We start from the raw sequence: 26,179 nt of genomic DNA on the forward strand, positions 1-26,179 counted from the left end.
AACTGTGCCCATGTTTCCACTCACAAGTGAATGTCACAGAGTAAAAGAGAGAAAGAAGAGAAAAGAAAAGGAAAAAGAAAATCAGAGTCAAAGTTCTGTTTTTGTATATTTTAAAGTTTAGAATCTGTTGACAGTAAATAAGGACATAAGGAACCTTTAATCTAACATTCTTTTCAAATTAAATTGAACTATTATTAAATTTGGCCCTATGTAAAAAAGAAAAATGACTTTGAAAGCCTCTTATGATCATCAATAAAGATGGTTTATATGCCATGTTGAAATGTGGAAATACCTTTTGTCCTGATTCATTTATCAATGTCGATTTGATTTATTTGGCTTTATTGCATATTGAACATCTGAAGATACAAGTGTCACATTTGCAGGTTGAAGCATCCAGTCATATTACAATAGTAATAATAATAATGTTTTTCTTAAGTTTTTACTGTTGGGAAAAATGTAAGTGTTGATAAGGGAAATAATGTCCTTCATTTAATTTTCTATACAACTGCAAATTGCATGAAAATGTCTAATAAGTACAAAAAAGGATCAAATTGAATACATGGTGTCAGACTAAATTTTTGAAAGTCATTTGAATTGGAAATTGGGATATTTTACTTTAAAGTAAAAATATGTTCAAAAGAGTAGCTTATAAGCCAATCATATTTTGCAAGATTATTCAAATTACTCTTTCTATGAACAATTTTAATCATATCAGACATAGAATAATAGCTCCAATTCAGAATATAAGTCATTTTCCTGCAAGGCAAAAGACAGAACTTGGCATAAGTTAGTTCTTATTTTTGATGTGGGTATTTTTATGCTCTTCTTTATTCTGTCAAATTGCATAAAATATTCTACTCTTAAGACTATTTCCTGAAGGAAGGCTGGGCTTCATTCAGTAAGAGAAGGAAACAAAAGCTCTGGAAATGTTCCTTGGAACCATACATTTAAGATATTTCTTTGTTTTAATAGTTTAGAACGGGATTTGTCTAATAGTTTAAGTTAATAGTTAATTATGTTATCTTCAATAATTTCTCTTTAAGTTTTGGTAGGATCAAAATTTGTTTTTTTAAAAATTTTTTAAAATTTTATTTGTGAACATATTGTACAGAGGGGTTACAATTACATGGGCAAGATAATGAGTACATTTCTTACCAAGCATTGCAGCCTCCTCCTTTGTTTACCCTTCACATCCCTTCCCAATTTATACATAGATAAATTAGTCTTGTCCTGAAAAGGAACTGATTTTACTATCTTTTCTTTTCTACTCTCACCTAACACAAACACAGAAGAAATGAAATGGTTTCATGGTTATCTTCTGTGTGTGTGTGTGTGGGGGGGGCTTAGGTGCTATCTCTGAACTTTTTGGTCTACCAGTTGTGTGTGTGTGTGTGTGTGTGTGTGTGTGTGTGTGTGTGTGTGTGTGTGTGTGTGTGTGTGTGTGTGTGTGTGTGTGTGTGTGTGTGTGTGTGTGTGTGTGTGTGTGTGTGTGTGTGTGTGTGTGTGTGTGGGCTTAGGTGCTATCTCTGAACTTTTTGGTCTACCAGTTGAGCCACAGCTTTACTTCTGGTTTTTGATAATTAATTGTCTGGGCTGGCTTTAAACTATGATCCTTAGATCTCAGCCTACAGAGTAGTAAGGATTATAGTTGTGAGCCACCAGCATCTGGCTTCCCAGTTTTTGCTATATGATGTGATTGATATTTTCTGTCCTGGATGACCAGACCTAGTTCTAGAATTGAAAGTATGTGACCAAGCAGGCTTTACATTCTTAGTAAAGATAACATGAATTTTATATACTCTAAGATCCAGTGATTGATAACAAAATTCCATATGATTTCATTAAAAATAGCATTATTTGATGGGCAAACAATTCTTTATCAGTATACTTATAAAATATCTACAAGTGATTTTTACAATAAACCTTGTTTGTAATTTAATTTAAAAAATTGCTGTCTTTTAAGGGGGAATGTTTGGCTGATCTGCCTATACACCTTCTCCATTAGTGCTTCCTGTAACACCAACAGTGCTTGCGGGGGTCCAGTTCCTGAGTTTCTGTCAAGGATGGGGAAAGACCTGCTCAAGGACTATGAGTTTGGTTATATCTTTTTTAAAAAATAATTTACTTTGTTGTTATTATAGAGGTGATGTACAGAGGGATTATGATTACATGAGTTAGATAATCAGTAATGTCATTTCACCATAGTGTCTTCTATTCCCTCATTCTCTCCCAGTTCCTCCCTCCTATCTCCACCCACAAGTTGTATGGTTCACTTCCATCAATGTCCAGTGAGCTCCAGAGAAGACTGATATATTTCTCTTTCACTGATTCAAGGCTGCCTGTATTTATCCTTTTGTATGGCTTTCAAGTGATGTTATAAATACTGCAGTAAGCATTGGCAGAAAAAAATGTTCCTCACCATGAAAGGATTGTTTGACCACCAAAGACAACTTTGCCAACTAAAGTAGCTAGGAAGCCTTGGGGAATTAAGATCCCTGGAAGCCTACTCTACCATTCTTTAGGCTGCTGTTACCCACACTGGTGTTGCTAGGCCTGGTAACGCTCTGTCTCCACAGACTTGTCTCACTTCTTTTCTCCTTATTGCTGTTTCCTAAGATCATCTCCTAAATAAACTTCTTGAAACTAAATTGTTACCTCAGAGTTTGCCTCTGGAGCAACTTTTACTAAAATCTCTACTTTATATCTAAAATTATGTTAAAAAATTTTAAAAAAAAAGGACCATGGATAAATCAGTTTCCACAGATGATTATGCCTAAGATGAAAAAGTACAGTTTTCACATTGTTAAGATGGCGGAGATGCAGACACTGAAGCAAGAATGAATAATATTTGACATCTGTCTTTGAAGAAAGTCAAAAAGCAAGTTCATCTGACATCACTAATGTCTGTGTCAAAGTGTTTGCTTCAATCTTAGGAAGACAGGACTAAAGTTATATGTTACCTCACTTAAAAAGTGGTTTTGGCAAGAACAGACTATTCTTACGAAATTTCCTGTTACGTCTGAATTTATATTAGAAGTTATTTGAAATGCATAGATTAAGGGAACACAATTTGTGCTGTTGTCTTTTTCTGAAAAGACATCTTCATTTCTGTGTTGAGAAAAGGTCTTTCTTAACTAACAGCCTGATTATCATGCATATAGCACAAAAATGAATAAAGGGATAAGCTATCATTTCTCCAGCCAAGGAAGTGAAATGAAGATGAAAAAACATGAATGTTTTCTAATATTCGGTTTTATGTTCATAATATAATGAACAAGGCATGTATCTAATCAGATACATGCCTTGTTCATTATATTATGAACGTCTAATTAAGATAGGAAGGAGCTATTTGTATAGCTCAAGAGAACGATGTAGATTTCTCTCTCTTCTCTCCTCTCTCTCCTCCAACTTTTATTGTGTGATAACACTAATGTATCTGACTTAAGACAGTTATTGTTTAGCATTTCCACAATTTGCCACCATCCAGCAATCTAACTCAATTACCAATGAAAAAATGTATGTTTTATTATTTTCATAAGAAATGTAACAAGAATTTCAGAAGTAACCTTTAAATTCCTTGATTAAATATACTAAGTGCAATTTTAATTTTATTTGTAGGTATATGTGATTCCATCTGATATACTTAAGAGGAAAAGTGAGAGAGGGACTGTTCTGGTGCAGCTGTATGATTGAAGCTCCGTGGAGCTGTGTGTCTGCATTTTTTCCACTCTATTTTGGCAAACTCAGGTAAGAAGAAATGATTACTTTTATATTTCCGAGTGCTTTATCTTGTACTGAGTATTTAAGATATTACTTTGTTGTCCAGAATGGCCAAATACAAAATATAGAATAAAAGGCAGCAGTGAATACCGTTCTTTGAAAATAACTGTTGCGATCATTTTGTTTTATACCATTCCTTTTTTTTTCCATTTACAAAAGTGGTGATGCTAGTATCTGAATTCTTTGATGCTTGTTAAAAATTATTTTTGTAGCAAATCTTTTTTTGTTGTATTCTTTGAAACTCTGAATAGCAGTGTCATAGTTCCACTGTTTTTTATATGCAGTATCAATGAGTTAAACATAGTTTTGTGGCATTTATATTTAATATTCACTGACTATCCTGATAGAAAGATTGATGTATACATGACAAAAATACCATCAACTAGTTCAATGACTATGATGGTTAAGGTGTTTTAATTCTTACTGCTGAGTTTTCTTGCTGAAGGTAGGAATGAGATGCAGTTCTTATCAGTTTTAAAATGCTTAATGATTAATATGATTAATGATTAGTATGATCAATATATTAATCCTATTTCCTCATTAATTAATTGTTTACCATATTTTCTCATTCAGTTGATCGCTGTAACAGTACTGAATTAAAAATTCAAAATTAAGAATCTTTTTTTTTTATGGTACTAGGACTTGTACTCAGGGTCTCCTCACTGTCATTTAGTATTTTTGTTCAAGACCAGCACTTTACCACTTGAGCCACAACTGCATTCTGGCTTTTGATGGTTAGTTCCTTAGATCTCAGTCTTCTGAGTGGCCAGGATTACAGTTTTGAGTCATTGGCCCCTACTTAGATTTTATTTTTTTTATTCTCTTTTTTACATATACTCAATAAATATTTTCCCATACATAATATGGCTGGGAAGAAAGTGACTATTTATCTGTCATTTATTGATTTCTGTCTGCCTTTAATTTTGCCATGCCATTTCACGATGTTAATTTTTTATTCTCTTTCTTACATATACTCAACAAATATTCTCCCTTACATAATGTACCTGAGGAGAAAGTGACTATATGTCTGTCATTTATCTATTTCTATTTACCTTTAATTTTACAATACCATTTCAAGTGCCTTGTTTGATTGCAAGTACTCATTCACTCAACTGTTGTTTATTGTAGACGTAATTACACTACTTCTTTACCACTGTGATTATTTAAGCAATGATAGGAATGATGATTGAGATTAAGGACAGAAAGGCACACAGATAGTTCCTTGTTATAACTAACTTTCAATAAAAGAAACACATTTCAGTGACTTAGAGACAGGAGATATGAAGTGCCAAGAAAGAAGGCAAAGGACAGTTGCTGGTGATGAAACTTCGAAATTGGGATGAGGAGCAGTTCACAGTTAAGAGAGAAGCTTTGTTTTGGGCAGTAAATCAAAATAGAGTATCCACTTGCAAAAAGGTACAGGGCTGGAAAAATACAGAGGATGTTGAGGAAATTGGGGGAAAAAAAACCAGGTAGAAGTAACAGAGTTGTGGGCAATAAATTCTATGATTTGGATGTTATACGTAGGTATTCCCATTTTATCATTACCTAGAGAGGAAAGATTGTGGGGAGAACAAGATAGTTAATGCTACTTTTAAATGACTTTAATCTAGTTGAGATATGTTTCTGAATAAAGGAAAGAAAAGTGCATCATAAAAGGCAGGCTTTTCTTTTTCTTTCTTTATATTCATCATTTGCTGAATACTTGTTATTTGTTATGCAGCAAACTACATACTGTAAGCAACACAAGAGATGAAGAAGATGTAATTTCTTCCCTGAGGATTTTGTAGTATAGTCTCTGAAACAGTATACCAGTGAATGCCACCATAGCTGTCATTGCACAACAGAATCACACTCAAGGAACAACTAGTGGGCATTTGTGTATGCCACCCTGTGGGTATTGCAAGGGCTACAGTACCAATCAATTTTTCCCCAAGACATTGATGCTGATCAAGGTTACCCACAAACTTAAATATTCTTCCTTGGAATGAAAATAAGAAGCAGTGGAACTTAATGGAAGGCAAGAGAAGTGGCAGTGAAAAAGGTTGTGATGGATGACATTTAGACAGATGACATTTGGAGGGTGGCAGGTGAAGGAAAGAAATTACTCTGCTTAGGAAAGGGGGCATGTTTGCGGGATCAACAGAAATGGGATAAATAGAACAAAAAATGAGACTTGTGTTGGTAAAATTAGTTTGGTTTCGAACACCAAGGATATCTGATGTCCCTTCTTCTGTTACAATGCTACATGCCACCAAAGAACCGCCAAAAGCTGGAAAAGTAAAGAACGAACTCCGGCACAGTTTGCTTTGAAGACCACCAGTGGCAATTGTGGTTTGTTTGTGCAGTCATATGAAATGAATGTACCACTATTTTTTAGTCTCTTATTTTTATCTTAGTTTTTAAAAAAATGTTTGTTATCTGTAGTTGTCCAAGGGAGATGTCATTTAACAAAGCAGTTTATTAATATAATGGATATTGATCAGTGTCACCTCCTTCAACATTCTCATGCCCCTTAGACCTACCCCTTTACTTACTTTTCTTAAGTTTGTGGGATATATAATGAATTATTGACTGTATACTTTCTTCTCTTCCCTTCTTTATTCATCCAAACCTCTCCTATTGGCCCTTCCCACCTTCTTGTATGTACCAATTTCCTGGTGCTTATGTTTTTGGGCTTTGACTTAGTCTTTCTAAAAAATTATACGATTTGAGTTCTCCATAGAGTCTACTATGCTTCAGTTAATTCATTTGTAACCACTTGCATACCAACATGTTTACTTCTAGATTTATAGGCACATTCTATTTACCACAAATGCGGGAAACCATGTAAACTGTGTATTTTTGATAGGTCTATCACACATTCAAGAGAAGAGTGTTAAGAAAGGGCATGAATACCAGTAGAGAGTGAACACTTGTAGACATCTTGGAAGGTTCCTATCCCATTTGATTTCTGGATATCTCCATTTGCATTCTGTATCAATATAGATGGACTGAATTGTTAAGTCAGGTGCCAAAATCGTTATTTAGCATCTTAAAATTAAGGATTTCCATTTGTAGTTACTCCCTCTCTGTTAAGAATTACTACTCAGTTGGGTAATATAATTGGATATTAGAATCATGTCGAATTCTCTTTTCTTAAAATATTTAATCTTCCATTGACTAGTAAGTCTGTTCATTCTATTTTGTACTTTATTTTATTACATATAACCTCTTTGAAATCCCACTCTTAGCCTTTTCAGGCTTCTATTACATTTCTAAAAGTAGTAATATAGAACTTAAAGGTTCAAACTATTTCTGTGTTTTTCTTCTTCAAATGTTCCCCGCATAGAGTATCTGGAAATCTGCATAGGATCAGATCATCCCCTATGTATAACACTCTGTACTGGATCTCCCTCACCAACTGGCCAGGTAAAAATTAATTAGAAGGAAATAGAAGACCTTTAAGATCTGACTTATACCTTTCTAAACTTTGAACTTAATGTTTGATCATTCTCTAACATTGATCTCCAGAAATTTATAATTTTCAAACTACATTTTGTTCTCTCATTTTTGCTTTTGTCTTTCTCATCAATAAGATAGATCAATATTCAAAGTATTTAGCAGAATGTCTGATGTTAATGATCAGCATAGAATAGTTTTTTAAATCAATTTTATTCTAACATCAAAGATGGAAAAGTAGAAAAGAGTCCAAAAATCCAGTAAAATCTCTAAATTCAAACTAAGCTAAAATGGAAACAACCGAAAGAGAAATGTAATTTATAAGCTGATTAGAGGGAGAATGGGAAATTTCAGGGTGGGGCTATGGTACTAGCATTGAGGATAGGATTAAGTAAAATTAAAGTTTCATCAAAATATATATAGGAGGCAGTATGTCTTAAAAATCTACCAAAAAAAAAAAAAAAGATTTGGTTTTGAAACCATAAATAAAGCTTAGATTCAAATATATCTAGAATGTGATTTTCATTTTTTGATAGCTTTTCAGATATACTATCACAGACTTTACAGTGTATTAGTAGAAGTTGATAATCTTTCAGATAGATTATTAGAATCATTATTAGAATCGTTAATGATGATAAAATTGGATGGGATGTTAAGAAAGAAGCACAAATAGCTAGAAATGTATTTTCTGTTCTCTCAGTTGCAATGCATTAGAATAACAGCACTGATCTTTGAGGACAGACTGTAGGGAAATCCCTTAGTGAGGAGCAAATTCAGATCAGAATCAAAGATATATTGTACTTTATCTGTCTTTAGGTATAAAAGAAAAGCATTGAAGAAATTGAAGAGAGTGTTTTTGGTTTCACTGACATTTTAAAATTTATATTTCGCACAGCTAAATGTGTAAAATGTATGTCTATTTTAATTGTGATGTTCAAATTGATCCTTACCTATTATTAATACTGGTTTACATTTAACAGTGGGTTAGAAGAAAAAGTGTTCTGAATATTTATGTACTATGTTGTTCCTTCATAAATTAATTGCTAGTTGAATGAAATAATGAATCAGGCAAGTGGCTGCTCATCAGATATGCAAAGTGGAAATTAGTTTGGTTTAAGCTAATTATTGATTCCATGATGGGTATCATTTATTATATGAGAGCCTTGACTTAGTTAAATGTTAATATTCTTCATAAAATGCTTTAATTTACTTTTAGAACATGATTTGCATTGAGAAATTTTTAGTTCAGCCCAAACTTCAAAAGTATTTAGCAGGTCATTTTTATATTTACATTTATAAAGAGTAAAATAAATGAGAGAGAAAAGTAGTGCTTCCATTAATATGTGCAGTACATGAAGAAATGGAAGTAGCTATCAGAATAAATGACAGCTCATGCATTCTCAATTTAATAATTCATTAGTTAAGTGGCCTAAGCTAATCCATAGTAGAAACTTCTTGAACCAGTGACAATCTGTGAAGGATTTCCTATTTATATAAGCAGCTTGTCCTGTGTACTGATGACATCCACATTTGAATGATATAATTACTGTTCTTAGATTGTTGAGTATCAGAAATTTGTTCTGGGTATTTAAACAAAAGAAAAAGGCATATCCCCAAAAAGATACAGGGTCTCTGAGAAAATGGGAGCAGAACTGGATGAAAGAGTTCTCAGTAAAGATGAGGACCAAACTGTTCCTCAGATCTAGAGAACTAGGATCAGAGAGAGCTCAGAGGGTCTTCCACAGAGCTGAAGGACCCCTTCCGTCCTCCTGGTTAAGTTTCAGTTACTCTCTGCCAGCAATGACACTTGTTTAATAGCTACCCCAAGAAGGTCTGCTCTTGAGGAGGATGGATTTCCCAAAGGAAATTTGAAGTTCTAAGACCAGGGTTGGAGTGGAGGTGTTGCCAGTGAAAACAATGTAAATTGTGCAGCCCCTTCCTCAGAAGTAAAGTTTAATAGCCATCAAATTATTGTGGTAATAAAATCTCAACTAATAAGCAACCTGACTGAGTAATAATGCTGCTCAGATATCAAGCAGCTTCTGTCATCATGAAAAATCCACTTGTCATATATCGATTGGCCTGCTGGCAATAGGCATAAAACTGTAAGCAGTAGAATTAGTCTTTTTACTTTATGGACCGTATAGTGGAGGAAGAATTGAAATAACACCGTTACTCTACTTCAGTAAGTCTTGAATAGGTAATATATTAGTTATCCTAGGGCTACCGTTATGAAGAACTATAAATTAGGTGGGTTAAACAAAAAATCATTCTCTAACATTACGGAAGCTACAATGGGAGTCAAGAGGACAGCAGGCTAACTCTCCCTCTAAAGGCTGCAGGAGAGGATCATTCTTAGTGTCTTCCAATTTCTGATAATGCCTGGTGTTTCTTGCCTTGAAACAGCATAACGATACTTTTTGGATGGCTGCATTCCTTGTGTTTCTCTAGGTACTTTCTTTATAAATATACCTGTCCTGAATTCAGAATGAATTTTTTAAAAAAATCTCAAGCTCTTGAGCTATTTACATCTGCAAAGAACCAGTTTCCAAATGAGATCATATTATAAGGTTTAGAATATGCCTGAATGTGGGATGTGGGGTTGGACATCACTTAACTAAACTCTAGGAGGGGTACACAGTAACTGGGAGTTTCTAGCAACCTCAAAATTAGATAGAGATCTGAGGTGAAGGTGGGGTACAGAAAAGGTGGGACAAGGATGAACTAGTACAGCAGTGGTATTCAGTAGACAGTATGTGGAAAATGAGCTGTACAACTTATGGGCGGGGATGGGAAGGAAAACTGGGATTGAAAGAGGGAAGGGGTGACGTGGTTCAAAAAGAAATGTACTCATTACCTGATTTATGTAACTGTAGCCTTTCTGCACATCACCTCTACAATAACAATAAAATATACTTTTTAAGAAAGAGTAGATGGAGAGAAATGATCATGGAGAAGATCCAAATAGAGCATCTAATAAGAAAACATCTCAGGGAAATTATTCTGAATATAGGCAGTTGCCACCGAAAGAATTAAGCAGATAAAAGACCTGTAAGCAGATTTGTGTTTAACAAAAATCCCCTTTGGGACAAGTTCCTTGTCCCTTTGGGACAAGGAACTCTGTTGGGTGGAAAATGATGCTGATTTGGAAAAGAAAATGCTAGGATGAAAAACAATAAATAAAATTCAGATATATAGACATGGAGTGAATTAAAGGCAGAAGGTGACAACAGGAATCAAAGGAAAGCTTAGGTTGCTAGATACTGCATCTGTATAGATGGTAGTTGTAGGCTCTGAGATTGGAGAAAGAGAGAGAGAGAGAGAGAGAGAGCGAGAGAGAGAGAGATATAGAGAGAGAGAGAGAGAGAGAGAGAGAGAGAGAGAGAGAGAGAGAGAGAGTGGAGAGAAAAGGAATGCCACTTTCCTACAGTGTTTAGTACTGGTAAGGTTAAGTAAGGAAGTCTTAGCGTATACATGATGATACACGAAATTGAAGAGGAAACAATTCTTCATATAATGATTCTTCATACATATATATGTATAATAGTAATAGAATGCTATGAAAAATGTAAATATGACATTCTGAAGTAATTTTTAATGCTATAGAAAATAACCATTACCAAATGGGAAGTTAAGTAAAAATGGAATGTAGGTTACAACTGTATGTATAGTAAAATCTCAATGCTGCATGTCTGGCTGCTTTTAGTAAGCAATACTTATACTATTATCATGGCTATTTCTGGGTGATGCTGATTGTCTTTTTTTTAAAACATCCTTTTATAGTTCTGGGTGTGCATAAACTACTTTTGTAAATACATTTTGAAGAATAGATTTTAACACATAAACTTTATTATATGTATCTTGAAATAGATGATTATTCATAAAGTATTATAAATATGTAATTATTTTCAAAAGGTTTAAGAGAAAACAGAATTATACTTATATCAACTTACATCCTGAGGTATATATGTGGACATAGATAGCATATTCTCAGGTTAAGCAGGCATTTGATAATAAATCAGGGAGAATGCTACTTTGGGACATAAAGTGAAAAAGAAGTGTAGATTGGAGCATTTTTTATTTGATTTTGAAAACTATATCAGTGAATGGGAGAAATTTAATGAAACATAGAAATAAATCATTTTATGTAAGCCACCATTAGTGGTGCCACCGCTTTATGTAAGGTAATTAGACATAACATTCCTGGGCAGATTTTATGAATTTCTGAATGACTTAAGTGGTATTTGGATTTCTGGAATGCAAGTTAAGAGTTTAATATTAAATCTACTGTATGAACTCATGAGTTAGGCTATGAGAGAACAGAACATATTTACATGTTCTTGTATCCCCCAACTCAGGTTCAAAACATTAAGCTGGCATTCCATTAACACATTTGAGATGATAGGATGATTTAATCAAAATGCTACAATCTTATTTCAGCTGTTTCCTTAATTTATGATTAACAAGAGTTATGACAGGGTGAATACGCTTCACAGTAACTTTAATATGTAGACAAATTCTGGCTGACCCATGAAATAAGGAAAATCATTTGGCACATGTGGGAGTTATTATTTATTTTGACAGTTGCTTAGTATGGTTTGCTTTAACTCATTTTAATTAGATATGTATAAATATTCTGTTTATGTAGATTATAAGCCTCAACACCATTTTACTTCCTAATGACTAAAATAAGTAGATCTTTCTTTAGGAAAGAATAGTTTTATATAGATTTTTGTAATAGGTATAATAGAAATTATTTTCTCAGATAATTCATAAGAAAATAGGAGTTATAATAAGTACAGTAGAAAAAAAATCAAGAAACATAAACCAAGGTGGGTAGAATGAGAGACTGATATTTTGTTTTCCAAAGTTACTTTATATCCTTTATTCACTTAATTTGACTATTTTAAAAAATGATTTGTCCTGTCTAAAATGTTGGATAATTAGAAGAGATCTGGAATTCTCTAGGAAAATACTCTTCTACTTGGTGCATAAGTCTATTATTTATTTATTTTTAAAAAATTTTTGGCAGTCCTGGGGCTTGAACTCTGGGCCTGGTCACTGTCTCTGAGCTCCTTTTGCACAAGGCTGGCACTCTACCACTTAAGCCACAGTGCTGGCTTTTTCTGAGTAGTTCATTGGAGATAAGAGTCCTAGGGACTTTGCTGCCTGAGCTGTCTTGGAACTTCAATCCTCAGATCTGAGCCTCCGGAGTAACTGGGATTACAGGCATGAGACACAGGTGCCTGGCTATACGTCTATTCTATTCCCAGTCCTTGAGTGGACTTTTCTAAACTCTTGAGAAAGCTTCAAAGTATAGGATATTCAGCAATAACACCAACAACAATAACTAACACTTCCATACTGGAAGTTTCTTCACAAATGAACACAATTCTCATAATTGTGAGGTAGGAAAATTAGATTATTGATGAAGAAACTTAGGAACAAACACGTAAAATTGTTTGTGGTCAAATAACAATGAATTAGAACCCAGATGTAGTTTTTATCTATTACAGTAGTTCACGAGGAAGATTTGAAGTACCAAAGTACGTACTTCAATCAAAAACATATCAAACCCCTAGTCAGTATTCCCTTGTCATCTTCTTATAAGATGAGCTGCCATTCAGCTCTCTGCTAGACTTGTAATGTATTTCATCTTCTCCCACTCTTAGTTCCTCCTCCATCATATTTTATTCATTTCAAGCTCCTCATCCCTCCTACCTAATATTCAGCATAGGAGTCTTATATACATGTTTTCTAGCATGTACTATTATAGATTCAAAGGTGAATCTCTTATTTAAATTAAAAAGATGAAAACATCTTTAGTTTCTTCTAATTTATCTAACTTAACATGAATGGAAAATTAATAAAAAAATTTAAGGACAATGAAATTATTTGAAGAAATTTTGGCATCTTTTTTAAGTTAAATTTATTTTGAGAGGAAAGTTGCAGATTTTTTTGATTCTTTCGATAAACAGCACAATAGTAATATACCTCAAATCCTTGAGTAGATCAGAAAAGTAATATATCACATACAATTCAGTTTAGAACTAGGTTGGCAAAAAAATCAATAGAAGTCTTAGTCAGCCAAAAAATGTGAGAAATATAAGAAGGAGGTAGTGCCACATTTGAAATAAAGCAACAACTTGACATTTGCCCAAGAAGTGCTGTTATTCAGAGATGGAGTGTGACTTCAGGATTGCATAGTAGCCAGATACAAGGTTCCAGATTTATGAAAAAAGCCATGAAGAGTAGGGTTAGAAGGAAGGAGAATGGTGAAAGTGTAATATTGATCAAGATGCATTGTATTCATAAACTGCTTTTTTGAACTGCAACTCTTTTGTACAACTAAAGATAATAAAAATATATTAAAATAAAAATGGTATGAGTCTTAGGATAAGTCATTGCTTGCTTAGTTGGCATGCAGAAGAGTGTGTCAAGTACTTAAACCCACACAGCCTACATTGATGGTTTTATGTTCCAGAGAGTGAGTATATGAGGTTGGCTTAAGGAAAGATCTGATGTGTTCAGTTAATAATTATGCAGGGAGTAGAGAACTGATTTCCAGGAGATAAAATGCAAAAATGCAAAAATTGCGTTTGGTTCAGTGTATTTCATAGACATAGTTATTATTCTTTTAACACTTATAGCCACTTGTCCAGTTAGTTTAATTTTTTTCCCCATAATATGGCTTTCCCGATAGCACGTAAGCACCACTGAGGTATAGGTTATCTCTAGTTTTTTTCACTGATATTTCTAATGTCTGTCACAATGAAATTTGCAGTTAATGTCAGGTAAATAAGATATTGACACATGTATTTGTTACTAATTTTAGAGTTGTGTTATTGTTGTTATTTGTGGTTGGTCTTGGGGCCTGAACTCTGGGCCTTGGTGCTGTCCTTCGCTCTTCAGCTCAAGGCTAGCGTTCTACCACTTGAGCTACAGCACCACTTCCGGCTTTTTCTGCGTATGTGATGCTGAGGAATCAAACCCAGGGCCTCATGCATGCGAAGCAAGCGTTCTACCACTGAGGCACCTTCCTAGTTCTGTTATGTTTTGAGGGAAGCAAGCTTGCCCCTTTTTATGTTTCTTTCAGATTTTCAAATTATCTGATACTAAGTAAAAGGAATGTATAATTTAAAAATTTATACATTTATATAGTCATTGCCTATAATAATTAAATTTAAATGTCAAAATCACTTTAGGTACTTATGCTATTGAATACATGCACTTCTGTATTTGCTGAAAGATGTTTCTATTGCAATTTGTTTGTTAAAAATGTAATTTATTGACTGACATTGGTGGCTTATTAGCCTGTTATCCTAGCTCCTAGCAGGTAGAGATAAGGAAGCTTACATTTCCAGGTAAAGCGAAGCAAGGAAGACCATGCTTGACCCCATCTCAACAGGAAAAATTTGGTGTGGTTGTTTACACACATCATCCCAGCTAAGCATTAGGGTGAAATAGTAAGATAGCAATTTCAGGCCATTTTTAGACAGAAGCTCACAAGATTGTGTCTCAACAGAAAAAACTAGTCATGGTGGTGTTCACCTGTCTTATCAGCTATGACAGGAAGTATAAGCAGGCAGATTTTGGTCTAAGCTGGCCCTGAGCAAAAATAATGCCCTCTCTCAAAAATAACCAAAGCCTGGGGAGGGGGTAGAGATGGGAAGGGATGGGAAGGGGAAACAAAGGAGGAGGCAGCAGTACTTGATAAGAAATGTACTCATTACCTTGCTCATGTAATTGTAACTCCTCTGTATGGTATTTTCACAATAAAAAAAATGTATAATAAAAAAATAACCAAAGCCAGAAGAGCTGGATGTTTGGCTCAAGTGGTAGAGTTCCTACCTAGCATGTATGAAATACTGAATTCAAACTCCATACTGCTAAAATAAAGAAAAGAAAGATATTTATTTTAATCACTTGAGAGCGGAACCAGGGAAGAGTGGGTAAGTGAGGTAGTGGTGACGGATGACAGGATATAGGATGAAGGGGGGTTGAATATGATGGAGTTATAATGTATGGGTTCATAAAAATAGGTTATAATGAAATCTGTTTACAAATATTTGCAAGGATAACTAGTGTATGTCTAGGACAAGCAGAAAAGGTCAAAAGCTATGTACATATGACTATATAAGAAGATGCTAAGTGAAATGAACCCCAAGATAGGGACACAAGAAGTTTTATCTTCCTTGCTGTTGTTTCTAATGTATTTATAATGTGCTATGTGATTTTTTTTTTTGTTTCTTTTGTATGTTCTTCCCCCATGGTACAACCCCTGTTTTCACTGTATTTGATTCTGGTGCCCTGCATCTGGTATATACATTTTTCTAATTTGGGAGGGGGGGATAACAAAATGCTGAAATAAGGATACAGGTTGACCCATAGTAATAATGAGATATATAAGACACTATGTTGAAAGTGAACTTTACAACTGAGGGAGGTTGGGGAAGGGAGGAGTTGGGGAGGTGGAGAGGGAAGGGATGGTAGGAGAAAAACAAAGGAAGAAGTAACAATGTACTCTTTTACTCATGTAACTGTAACCCCTCTGTACAGAATCTTTACAATAAAAATATATGTTAAAAAAGAACAAAAAAACACAAATATTTTTCAAGGAGGTTAACAAAATATGGAAGTTGGGAGAGGGAGGATAAGAATGAATAATAGATTGAATATCATTAAAGCACTTTATCAGTAACTATATCTCACTGGGTACAATTGTTAGACACACTAATAGTAACTGAAAATCCAAGATGCTACTGCTTTGTGAGGCACAAGTGCTTCCTTAGCTGATCAGTTGCTTTTTACATACTTCTAATTTGTGACTAGTTTTTGATATGTTCAGTCACAGTCTATGCTGCTGGCTTTTTTTTGTCACTTTTTTTTTTTTACACAAAACTCCACAGGAATACATTTTCATTGGATTATTGACTACAGCTGTGCAACCAATTGGCAAATCATTTTTATGACCCGTTAATATGATTTTAGCCAGCAGGCACTTTTCTTTTTCTAAATTATAGTACTTCAATAATCCACTCTGGAAAAAGAATGTGCATGTGTTTTAGATCTTAATTTAACAAGAATAAAGGATTTGGAAAATAACATTCTTACCAGCATACTCTAAAGAATTCAGAGGCTGGAAAGACTAGCATGTTTGTGCCTTTATGTAATTCCCTTGAGAACTCAACAATCTTAATCAGTAAAAGGAATTTTTGTCCAAGATCACAGGCTTACTATTTGTTTCATTAAAAAAATACACTGTAGCCGGGCACTGGTCCTAGCTACTCAGGAGGCTGAGATCTGAGGATCACAGTTCAAAGCTAGCCCAGGCAGGAAAGTCCATGGGACTCTTATCTCCTATAAAAGCATTAGAAAACCGGAATTGGTGCTGTGGCTCAAGCGGTAGAGCACTCACCTTGAGCTGAAGAGCACAGGGACAGTGCCCAAGCCCAGAGTTCAAGCCACACGATCAACAAAAAAAACCCAAAAAGCAAAAAACAAACAAACAAAAAACACTGTAAAGGTCCTTTCATATCTTGGCTTAAGTTAATTATATATTTTATTTTATTTAGGTTATTATAAGTGGAGTTGCTTCCTTGATTTCAGTTTCAATATCCTTGTTGGCATATAGAAAAGCTACTGATTTTTATGGGCTGGTTTTATACCCTGCTACTTAGACTAAGTTTTGAAGCTTTTGAGCTTGGGGGAGGAGTCTTAGGATCCTTTAAGTACAGAATTAGGTCATCTGCAAAAAAGGATAGTTTTATTTTTTCCCTTCCTATTTATATCCTCTTGATGTTTTTCTATTGCCTTATTTGCTCTTGCTAGGATTTCTAGCACTACATTCAAGAGATTGTGGACATTCTTGTCATGTTCTTTATTTTAGAGGAAATGGTTTTAGTTATTCATCTTTATGTACTATGTAAGTTCGTCATACACAGCCTTTATTAGATTAAGGAATGTTCCATGTATTCCTAGTTTCACTAGAACTTTTTTCATAAAGGCATATTGGATCTTAGAACTTCTTTTTTCTGTATCTATTGGGCTAGAACTATCCTGTGATCCAACAGTTCCACTCCTGGGCATTTACTAAAAAGATTAAAAACCAGGATACAGCCAAGCCACCAGCACAAGCATGTTATGTTAAGCCAGTGAGTCAGGCCCAGAGAGACAGAAGATGGATGTTTTTCCTTATAAAGGAGGGGGAGGGTGAATTTAGTTTATAATCTTGTAAGTAAATATGTTGAGTAATATGCAAGTGGATTCAAATGAATAAGTGAAATAAAGTAGATTTAAGAGAGAACTCAAATAATGCCATTTCTTAGAAAGGCATATTCAAAGTTAAGCAAAATAAAACATAAGGAGTACCATACTTGAAAGGAAAGGGGTGAGGTCAAGGGGAAAGAGATAAACAAATAAAGAAGAGACAAGGGGGAGAATATAGTCAAGAATTCAATATATATCCTACAAAATTAAGAAGAGGGAAGTGGTGGATAGGGAGGGATGGATGAGAATGTTGAATGGGGTGGCATTGATCAAGATTTGTTGTATTCATAATATCCTTTGTTAAAATGGCACTCCTTTGTACAACTACTTAAAGATTAAAAAAAGAAAAAAATACAATTGTGACATTTTACTTCAATTTCTATTATTGAATCTGTGTAAATGTTAAAGTCAAACAGTAACAAGAATATTTCCATTGGTTTAAAAGATGCAAATTAACGGCTGGGAAGGTGGCTTAGTGGTAGAGTGCTTGCCTTGCATACCTGAGGCCCTGGGTTTGATTCCTCAGCACCACATAAGCAGAAAAAGCTAGAAGTGGTGCTATGGCTTACGTGGTAGAGCGCTACCAAGAGCGCCTAGGCCCTGTGTTCAGGCCCTGTGTTGAGGCCCCAGGACTGGAAAAAAAAAAAAAAGGCAAATTTAGAACAACTAGAGTGATTTATATTGCTTAAGTGGACTTAAGCTATATGATTTTTTAGACCTATGAAATAGGATTTTAATGACTAGGTGGTATCTGAGGGCTTCTATCAATGTCTTTCAATCTAACTCTAATTATGGCTTTATGGAGTAATAGTGTAGCAAGGGCAAATATGTCACTAAGTGAAATAAATCTTCCCGTGTTAGAATTCAGTCTAAATGTCACTTAAAATAGAATTTTAGGGATTTTACACAGTTTATTGGATTCCTTTTTGTCCCAGAATTAGTTTGCAAATAACTAGCATTCCTTATTATAGATTAATATGATCCTAGTAATTTTCTCCATAGAGTTCTTTGGATTATTTGACTAGAATATAGAGTAATATAAGGAAATTGAGTATTTCACAGATAAGAGTAAGGAACACATTTTAGAAGATTAAAAATAGAGTATAGAATGAAGCTTACTAAGGTTTCTCTATCTCAGGGCTAGGGAGAATGATCTCTAATGAAATCTATTTTATCTAAGCTATAAAGCAAGTTTATCTTCGAAGACTTCAGGGCTGTACATATCTGCCTGTGAAATGTCAACTTAAGACACTGAAAAAGTTTAATGATAATTCCTAGGGGTTACTTTTTAGAAGAGTTGCACGATAATTTGAAGAATGTGACACTTATTCTGCTGCCCCAGCAAATTTCAAAGTAAAATAAGTTTGGAGAAAATGTTAATATCTATTGAAATCTATGTCAATGTGGAGCAAATCAATAGGGGAAAAAATGGCTGCCGTTGGAAAAACAAAGAATAGAAGAAGGAGTAGGTGATTAAAGTTAATTAAACTTGCAACTGTTGAAAATTCTCCACTGGTCAGTGCATTCGTCTCTTATCATGGGCTAAAAGCAAAACAAAAAAAATGTTAAAACCTGAAGGGATATATAAATTCAGTTTTGAAACCAGGTGGTAGAATAGGAATGAAAGGAAATACTTTCTTTCAGAATATCTCTAACTTAGGCTGAGTCTATCCATTCTTAGTTAAAACGGAGCCCCATCATCTATAGTGCTCTGGTAGCGGAAGTCTCCTGACTTACAAAACCATTTGCTGAAAATCTTTTGTCCATTCTATGACTAACTGATATGGAAGTATATCTTTTTTTTCCAATGAAAGAGGAAGGCCAAATATCTAGAAAAAAGTAGTCAGTATATTTATAGTTTGAGTGTACCTTTCCAACAATTACTTTAAAATGTAAGCATTGTTTTATTTTTTTCTGAATATGTTAATTATCTTTAAGTAGTTGTCCAAAGGAATTGCCATTCACAAAAAGCAGTTTATGAATACAGAGCATCTTGATCAATGGTACCCCCTTCAACATTAGTATCTACTTTCTTCTCTCTCTTTTCTTAATTCTTAAGTTATGTATTTATTTTTTTGCCATTTGACAAAGCTATACATATTGCAACTTTAAAAAGGTGTTTATTTGTTCATTTTTACATATTATATTTTGATCTGTGTCATGTCTTCAATATCTTCATCCCCACTTCGACCCATCCCTTCCCTTATATTTTTCAAATCTGTGGTATATACAATAAATTCTTACCTGCCATTTTCCTTTCCCCCTATGCTACTTTACTTTTTGAGATGAAATATTTATTTTTTTCTGTATTGTGCTGGGTCTGGGACTTGAACTCAGGGCCTGGACACTGTCACTGAGCTTGAGCCACAGCCCCACTTCCAGCTTGTGGGTAGTTAATTGGAAATGAGAGTCTTATGCACTTTCCTGCCTAGGTTAGGGTTAAACATGATCCTTAGATCTCAGCCTCCTGAGTAGCTAGGATTATAGGCATGAGACACTGGTGTCCAGTGCAATATCATGCTTTTTAGTGTTGTGATAGAAGACATGGATTGGAAATGTGCATCTATCACAGTTTTAGTTCACTTGTATCAATTTGTGAGCTTTGTGTTCACATACTGGGAAAGAAGACTGATTATTTAGAGCAAGAATTTGTCTTGTTTGTAAACAGGCCACAGATAGCATGCACTTGAATGTATGAATGGCATTTATTGGAAAGATGAACAGAAAGCTCGGGAAACATTCCCTGCTCTTAATCAGATAGAGTTAGGTAAGCATACTTTGAACATTTACTTTTCATGTCTCGTTGGCTTTATTCATTCTGCAGTAAATGCCATGCATGTCACAATAGAGATTGAATTTTTGAAAAAAAATTAATATGTCCTCTTTTTTTATGTAGCTTAAAATGCCTATGAAATTCTCTGCCTACATAAGGGAGTTTTATAAATACCTTTTCAACTACAGTTGTACCATGGGACAATTGGAGTGAATGTAACCAAAAGCTATTTACCAGAACAAAAATGAATAATTGTTTTATCACAATTGTGCTGTCAGAGGATCGTCACTGTGGTTGCTTTTGTTGCCTTGTCTTGCTCATGACAGAAAATTGCTTTTCCATTATCACTTAGGGCATGATGTGGCTGCTTTTTAATTGAGATTGTTTCTGGGAGGGGACTAGAAGCTTTTGAAGTATGGTTCGTTGGATTTATAAAGAATTGCTGTTGGCTGAGTTCGGTGTCATGTGCCTGTAGACCCAGCTATACCCTATTCTGGGTTAAGAGGATTGTTTGAGCAATGACAGCTATGCTGTCACTTACCTATACTCATAATCTTTTAAGTTTAGTTACTATCAACCATTACGTACAATTGTGCAGCACATACCTGGAGCCTGTTTACCTGCATTGCTGAAATGCTATGGATGTATGTCCATCATTCATTCTCTCCCCACCCCCCATCATCAGCTGCTAGCACTGACATCTCATCTTGTGATTCTGTGAATTTATCTATTTTAGATAGCTCAGTTAATGGAATCATTCAGTATTTATATCGGGTTTACTTAGCACAACATAGGCAAGTTTCAGCCATGTTACTTACATGGTAGAATCTCCTTGCTTATGACACTGAATGAGATGCATCATATCTCATGTTCTTTTTCAGCCTGGTGGGCACTGAAACTGTTTCCCCCATAGGGGTTATTGGGAGAGTGCTACAATATATATGGGAGTGCTGAAATCTTTTCAAGATCCATGTTTTAGTTACCTTGCATAAATAACCAGAAGTAAAATTGCTGTATTCGATAGTAGTTGTACGTTTATTATTGTTAGCTTTCATTTTTAGTGTTACTGAGGTTTGAAGTCAGGCTCTTATGATTACTAGCTAAGCACTCTATCCTTTGAGAAAATTACCCAGTCCTTTTTCTTTGCCTTATTTGGGTAAGATTTGTGCTTTTATTTGGGATGGACTTAGACTGAGATTCTTGTATCAATATGTCCCAGATAACTGGGGTCATTCATTCATTCATATATATATATATATATATATATATATATATATATATATATTTTTTTTTTTTTACTTTGGAGGTACCACCATGCTGTTTTCCATAATAGGCTATAACAGTTTGAAAAAGTTCCATTTTCCCCATAGGCCAACATTTTACGTTTGTCTTTGTTAATAAACATCCTAAAAATATTGTAACTTTGATTTAAACGTTTCTCATAATTAGTGACACTGTGTATCTCTCACATATCTGTGATCCTTTGTATTTCTTCCTGGGAAAAATGTCTGTTGAAGTTATTTGCACTGTTTAGTGGGTTATTCAATTTTTGCTTATTTGCTAGTGAGCTTCAGATTTTTTTTTGTTGTTGTTGTTTTTTTTAGGTCCGGTTGTGGGGCCTTGAACTCTGGGCCTGGGTGCTGTCCCTCAGCTATTTAGCTCAAGGCTAGCGCTCTACCACTTGAGCCACAGCGCCACTTCTGGCTTTTTTCTTTTTGCTTATGTGGTGCTGAGGAATCGAACCCAGGGCCTCATGCATGCAAGGCAAGCACTCTACCACTGAGCCACCTTCCCAGCCCTGCAAGTATTTTCTCTTACTCCATAAATTGACTGTTTTCCTTAAGTGTTGATGGATTCCTTTCCCATACAGAAGCATTTTTACTTTGATATAATCTCATTCATTTATTTTAGTTTTGTTTCTTATACTTTTGATATTTAGTCTGTGAAATCCTTGCTAATGTCTGTATTGTGAAGCTTTCCCCTTTAGGCTTTCCTCAGTAAATTTGATCATTTGGAATCATAGTTTATGTCATTTAATTTTTTTTGGGGGGAGACATATAATTTTACCATTTTATACATCTTTATGAGTTTTCTTAGACAAATTTGTTGACACAACTTCCCTTGTGTTCTTGGCATCCTTGTCAAATACCATGTGGATTTATCTCTGGGTATGTAATATAAGAAAATAGATATATAAGGAGCAATATAACAAAGTAGAGCATGACTATTTTGTTACATTGCTTTCTATATCTATATGCAAGCCTCCTATCTCTGTCCTAAGTTGATGGGATTACAGACGTGCACTACTGTGCTTAGCTCTGGCTCCTAAAGTGTCTTGTTTATGACCAGATATGAGAGCCAAGATAGAACTCTGTGCGGTTGTTAATTACAAGCATTTTCCCTACTTGACACTCTTGTTCTGCTTTGTCAGTTTCCAGACTCCTGGACTCAAGTATCTCTCTGATCTCCATTCTGGAAAATACAATGTAGGAGATGATTTTTTTTAAAACTAATTTATACCACTAAACCAGCTATTTTCCATTTCAAAATAAGCTTCTTATTTCCAGTTCTGCAGTGAATTCCTAGCTAAGATAAAAGAAAAATCAAAGTTTACTGATGAATTGTGCAGAAACTCTGTTAGCTAAATAATTATACCCTACTTTTCATGACATTCAAACAGAACCTGTAGCTGGGTGCCGGTGGCTCACGCCTGTAATCTTAGCTACTCAGGAGCTGAGATCTGAGGATCATGGTTCAAAGGCAGCCTGGGCAGGAAAGTTCATGAGACTCTTATCTCCAATTAACCACAAGAAAGCCAGAAGTGATGTGTGGCTCAAGTGGTAGAGTGCTTGCCTTGAGCTGAATTGCTTAGGGACAGTGTCCATGCCCAGAGTTCAAGCCCCATGACCACTACCAGTACCACCACCACCACCAAAAAGCAAAACAAAAAAACCAAAAAAATAACAACCTGTCAATCCTAATATTATTTCAATCACTTTATTATAAATATGGGGAAATAGAGCCATAAAAAAAACCTGAATCTCTTTGTAGAAACCATAAGTGTTTGCAATATGGTAATAATAGAAAAAGTAAACTCGGGGTAAACATATAACTTTTTTTAGGCATACGGGTAATTCTTGAGGGAATTAGAAGCCATTTCCATCGATTCCTGTGTCAGTGCTCTCTCTCTGATGCACAGTGCTGCTTCTGCTGTTTTTTCCTTCATTTGCTTGGAGTGAAAGAGATGCTTCTTCCAAAGATTTTGTAATTATGGCACAATTGCACAAGACCATTTTAGAAATGTATTCATTTAGAGATCCTGAGAGTTAAAAATTTTGAAAAATGAAATGCAAGAATAAAATTTCTGTGCTAATCAGTGTTCTCCACTTCCTATAATTTTAGTAATTTAAAAGTTAGATGTAATGCTTATTGGCAAAATACTTTAAAGTGTTAAAAACATTTTCAGGTGAGTTAACAGAACTATATGTATGTGCACTGTTAGAATTTTAAAATGGATAGAGTTGACGAAATAGCACTTTAAAATTTATGTATGTATGTATGTTTGTATGTATGTATGTTTGTATGTATGTATGTCTTGAACTCTGAGCCTGGGCTCTGTCCCTGAGCCTTTGTGTTCAAGACCAGTGTTCTACCACTTGAACCACAGCTCCATTCTGGCTTTAGTGGAGATAAGAGTCTCACAAACTTTCCTTTCCTGTCTGGCTTCGAACTGTGATCCTCAGATTTCACTTTCCAGAGAAGATAGGATTACAGGTCTAAGCCAACAGTGCCTGGCTAAAAATGCACTTTTTAGGTCTTATTTTTAGGCTTTCATAATGCTGTTTCTCATTAGTATGTGCACGCACGCGCGTGCGCGCGCGCGCGCACACACACACACACACACACACACACACACACACACACACACACCTCCTTGTTTGTCTGTTTCCATCCTAAAATAAACTTTTAATTTGAAATATAGCTTTATCATAGGTTTATTTTATTTCTGGATGATAATGTGCCATTTCATTTACTATTGGTATTTTAAAAAAAATGTGATCTTAGATGTGCCTTTAGTATGAGAATATTTCTTTTGGTTTGTAATTGAAATCTTTGGTTAAATTGCAATGTCAAATATACAACTGAGTACTGTAATATGATTTGATGACAACAAAACCCAGATGGATATGAAAAATTTCAATTGAAAAATTTCAAGTCTTTTAAAATTGTTATATATATGTAAATTTTATATACAAAAGAAATAACTTATGAATTGAATTGCATTCACAGTAGTAGTTGTGAGTTCCTTTTCATTTTATTTTATTTTTTATTTTTATTTTTTTGAGTCCGGTCGTGGGGCCTGAACTCTGGGCCTGGGTGCTGCCCCTCAGCTCTTCAGCTCAAGGGTAGCGCTCTACCACTTGAGTCACAGTGCCACTTCCGGCTTTTTTTCTTTTTGCTTATGTGGTGCTGAGGAATCGAACCCAGGGCCTCATGTATGCAAGGCAAGCGCTCTATCACTGAGCCATCTTCCCAGCCCTTCCTTTTCATTTTAATTGTAAAAGTATCAAACTGGTGCAAAAGTGCACAGAGGAGTATAATTTTAGTAAGTTAAAGGTTAATTTGATCATTTCAAGCCCCTTGGACCCCTTCAGCCATTCAAAGTATGTGGCTGTGTTCTTCTATATCCTCATTCCTTTTCCTTCCCCAGGGTTATTTAACAATAGTCATCAACATCCACTCATTGACTCCATAGATGAAATTCCACATAGACTTCCAGATGGCATGAATAGTGTGCCAGGACTCAACTTGTCAGTCATCCCCCACACATTTTGATTTTGCTTGTTTTCAATATACCCCGAATTCCTTCACATGTCCAGTATGTATTTATGTCTTTTTAATCAATAGTTTCTCATTATTCTTCCTCTCTCTTTTTCTCCATGTATTGAATAAATGTTGAAGAAGCCTGGTCACCTGTACTGTCAATTTTCTCAGTCTAGATTTTAATGGTGGCATCCCTGTGGATGTAGTTTATCATGTTTTTCGGTTCTCCAGCAATAATGTCAGCTGGATATAAAACTCTGAATGGAAGCAAGTTTGATTTTCTTTTTTTTTTTTTTTTTTGTTTTATCCAGTCTATTTCTTATTTGGTGTTGTGCTCTCTTGGGTCTTACATAATTTTATTTCTTTATTTTGCTCACGGTTAACAATTGATTTTTAATGATTCTGCTAATTTATTAGATATTGAAAATGAATGTCCTAATTTTATCATTACTTTTATATTTATTAGAAAAAATTAAAGAAATTATTATTGTACATTAATAGTACAAATGAGTTTGGTGCCAGTGGTTCATGCTTGTAACTCTAGCTATTCAGGAGACTGAGATTTGACAATCAAGGTTTGAGCCAGCCAGGGCAGGAAAAATCTTAAGAGACTCTTATTTCCAATTAACCACTAAAACTTGAAAGTGGAGATGTAGCTCATGTGGTAAAGTACTAGCCCTGAAGAAAAGAGCTCAGGAATAGTACACAAGCCACAAGATTAAACTCCAGGACTGGCAAAAACACATTAAAAATACAGTATAAATGATGAAATTATAAGCAAAAGTGTTCCTTTTTATTTTTTAACCAGTATACATTTTCTTTATTTGCAACTCTTATAAAAAGTTTACTAAGGGGAAAGCATTAAAAAAAGGTAATGACTACAATATGACCTAGGAATGTTCTGTACATTTCATATCTTAATACAGTATTTCTTTCTCCTAGTCTTAAGCATGAGAACATTCTTTTGTGACCACCTTCTTTATGCTATTTTTATTTTGTTTTACTTAGTTTTATTTTTGCATTAGCATACAATGGACTTGATTGCACTGATTCCATAGGTGAATTTCCTAGGAATCCAGCCAATTATATTAT

At 34.7% G+C, this 26,179-nt stretch overlaps 1 protein-coding gene across 6 annotated transcripts in view; it reads left to right on the plus strand.

The window, feature by feature from the left end:
* Positions 1–3,622: 3,622 nt before the first annotated feature.
* The window catches only part of Gulp1 (GULP PTB domain containing engulfment adaptor 1), a 151,138-nt gene continuing 128,581 nt past the window's right edge, over positions 3,623–26,179 (plus strand). For all 6 annotated transcript variants that reach the window (XM_069995619.1, XM_069995622.1, XM_069995620.1 and 3 more), the window contains exon 1: positions 3,623–3,747. The gene's annotated coding sequence lies outside the window, so the exon portion shown is untranslated. The remainder of the gene's footprint in view (positions 3,748–26,179) is intronic.

Source organism: Dipodomys merriami, unplaced genomic scaffold (genome assembly GCF_024711535.1).
Source record: "Dipodomys merriami isolate MVZ:Mamm:240054 unplaced genomic scaffold, mDipMer1.0.p SCAF_49, whole genome shotgun sequence".
Taxonomy (NCBI): Eukaryota; Metazoa; Chordata; class Mammalia; order Rodentia; family Heteromyidae; genus Dipodomys; species Dipodomys merriami.